The following is a 3,369-nucleotide window of genomic DNA, read 5'->3' as shown; positions in this document are numbered from 1 at the left end:
AGAGGCCCCTGGGAACTGAGGGTGCGTCTAGATCAATGGAGTTTCCGGCCTCCGTTTCAGGTTCATGTGGTTAAGTCAGTAGCTGACATTCTGAGGGATGAAACCAAAATGAAAAGGTTGGGACTCAGTGGTGACCACTGGCCTTTCCCTAAACTTTCTCCTCTGGCCTCTCTGCACCTCGCCGTAGACACACCGAAATAAGATTCTGTCCAATAGCCTTGTATGTCACTTACTGGTGGGCCTGATCTCTCCCATCTTCCCTTTTCTCCATCTCCATCCCAGCCCTGATGTTTGATAGACATATGTTTGGGTCTACCCATGTTTGATAGACCCCTGCAAACCAAACCTTCAGGATGATCAAAATCAGTGAACAGTTCAGTGATGCACGACAGAGTAATAGCAGCTGATACAAATATCTTCTAAGGATATTTAATGACAAGGGGGCACCTGGGTGGCTAGGTCGATCAACCGTCCGATTTTAGCTCAGGTCAGGATCTNGTCTGTGACTCCCTCTCTCTCTGACCCTCCCCTGCTCTCACTGTCTCTCTCTCTCTCCTAGAAATAAATAAAACATTAAAAAAATTTTAAAAAAAAGAGAATATTTAATGACAAGGAAAAATGATCACCATATACGATCAAGCAAATAACGAAACAAAAACAAAGCCCCATTTCTTTTTTTTTTAACATTTTTATTTATTTTTGAGAAACAGAGCGAGACAGAGCAGGAGCAGGTGAGGGGCAGAGAAAGAGGGAGACACAGAATCCGAAGCAGGTTCCAGGATCTGAGCTGTCAGCACAGAGCCCGATGCGGGGCTCGAAATCACAGACCGTGAGATCATGACCTGAGCCGAAGTCGGAGGTTTAACCAACTGAGCCACCCAGGTGCCTCCAAAGCTCCGTTTCTATAGGATCATTCCAATCATGGGAGGGGGGAGGAATGTCTATGTACTTGGAAGAATATACAGGTGACCTTGAACAATACAGGTTTGAAGGGCCTGGGTCCACTTCTACGTGGATTTTGTTCAACAAAAGCAAAAGGCAGTCCTGTAAATGTATTCTCTCTTCCTTACATTTTGCTTAATAACATTTTCTTTTCTCTAGCTTCCTTTATTGTAAGACTATAAGTCTAGAATACATCCGACATACAAAGTATGTGTTGTATTACCTTTTACATTCTGGGTAAGGCATCGAGCCAGGAGTAGGCTGTTAGCAGTTAGGTTTGGGGAGAGTCAAAAGCTATACATGGAGTTTTGACTGTGCAGGGGGTCAGTGGCCTTAACCCCTGCATTGTTCAGGGGTCAAGTTCACACCAGAATGGTGACGACAGTTACCTTTGAGTGGAGGGAATGTACATGTGGTGGCTTTGCTGTGTTCCCCAAATTTTCCACAATAGGGCTCATTTGACTTTTGGGGGGAACATATTTTACCTTTATAATCAGAATAAAAAGATTACTTTCTAAAACAGATCCTACTATGAGACTTTCCCAGGCAGGAGAGTACCTTCAGCTACTGTGGCAAAATCTTCAGTTACAAGTACCGAAAAAGGTGCTTCCACATACAGATAATTAGGAAATGTGGTTAAGGATTCAGCTTTCGGGCCGTTTTATGGTATGTAAACACTTACTTTCGCAAAAATACAATAAGACCCTGTTATTTTCTTTATTATAACATTGCTATTATATATACATACCTTATTATTATACAGTGTAACTTACTATTACAAGGATTCATGTGAACCAGAAGTCAAATCATATCCTGAAACATGCAGCTAAAATACTTGACGAAGCCATCAGGTGGATGAGAGCCCTATCTGCTGCTTCCAGTGCCACCGACAGAGTGGACGCTGCTGTATAATCAGAAGAACCCCCCAAAAGCACTGATAAGTCCTCAGAGGTTAAGAAAACCCCTCTAGTGTGCCACCTGTCAGGATTTCCCTCGCGCTGATCAAGCCAGGCCTTATAAGAGGAAACTGACAAGAGTAGCAATGCCCTGAATTGGGAGAGAGAAATGTGGGGGCCCTTCCAAGGGGAAATAAGCCCCACAAGCCCTGGCAGCACCCCTTAGGGGCCCCAGAAATGCCTTTCAGTGGGGGGGGGGGCGGTGCAGCAGCTCAGAAGACCCTGGGGAAGCACAAAGGAAACCATCCTTACCATAGAGGGAGGAGGCCCATTTTTGGCAAATCCAGGAGCTGAACCTCTGGATTCTAATACACCAGATCAATTCCTGAGTGGCTTTTCATTCTATAAAAGGATTTGCAGCAGGATTCCATTAAATGGCCAGCTCTTCAAGCGCATTTAAAATGGGATTCAATAGACAGAAATTCAGCCGTCATGCACCTTTATAAGAAGACAATGGCAATATACACCCACCTGGACAGCCTCTCTGAAGGGTTGTTTCTATTCGACTTAGAGAAACCCCGCTGAGCTAAAAGCACAGACTTGCCTTTTCCACAAGTCTGCCTCTCCACCCAGCTCGAGGAGTCAAGGCAGGGAAGAGGTGGAGTTAAAGTCGGCCACCTCATTCGGAAGCAGAAGCAGGCAAGAGCCTCAAAGAAACTGAGCTGGGGGACCAGGAAACGTTCAGAGCCATAGAGTGTTGGAGCTGGTAACGCCCTTCGGGCTCACCTACTCCAACCCGCTCGTTTTACAAAAGGGGAAACAGAGACTCGGGGAGAGGAAGTGACTTGTCCAGAGTCACAGAGTGATTTAGCGGCAGAGAAGTGGTGCTAGGCTCCGGGGCCCTGGCGCGCAGACGGCCACTCGAACGGAAAAGCTGACTGCAGCGGTAGATACGGTTCTTTACGCTGCTGGGATGTAAGGGCATGGGGCCTGTGGCCTGATGACTGACAGTCCAGAGGGAGAAGGGTCATGGAACACGACCTGGAACTCTGTGGCTCCCACCCACGGAAGGCAACTGAGGCAGCGGAAGCCATGGGGGGGGCGCTGGTCCTCCTCTTCTGGGTTCCCCTTCGCCCTTTCCTTCCCTTCTGACTCGGGCCTATGCCTCGGGCCCGGGGCCACTCAACCCAACGGGTCAGATTCTACACCAGGCCCAGGGGCGACCCCTGCTCAGGGAGGGTCAGCCTTTCCCACAAAAGCCAGACAGACTCTCTNAGAAAGAAAGAAAGAAAGAAAGAAAGAAAGAAAGAAAGAAAGAAAGAAAGAAAGAAAGAAAGAAAAGGAAAAGAAAAAGGGTTTACTCACAGTCCACTGGATGAATGCCCAACTGTCTTCTAGGGAGCCTGACTTTGCCTCTGCCTCCATCTGGTCTCATTTAAAGTGGATCTGAAAAAACCCAGTTCCTGCCTCCGCGCCGGTGTTCAGAGCCGGGGGCCTCTGCTGGGACAGGAAACCCAACACTGCCTCAGAC

This window comes from Crocuta crocuta, unplaced genomic scaffold (assembly GCF_008692635.1).
Source record: "Crocuta crocuta isolate KB4526 unplaced genomic scaffold, BGI_CrCroc_1.0 scaffold944, whole genome shotgun sequence".
Taxonomy (NCBI): Eukaryota; Metazoa; Chordata; class Mammalia; order Carnivora; family Hyaenidae; genus Crocuta; species Crocuta crocuta.
This window is presented reverse-complemented; position numbering follows the sequence as displayed.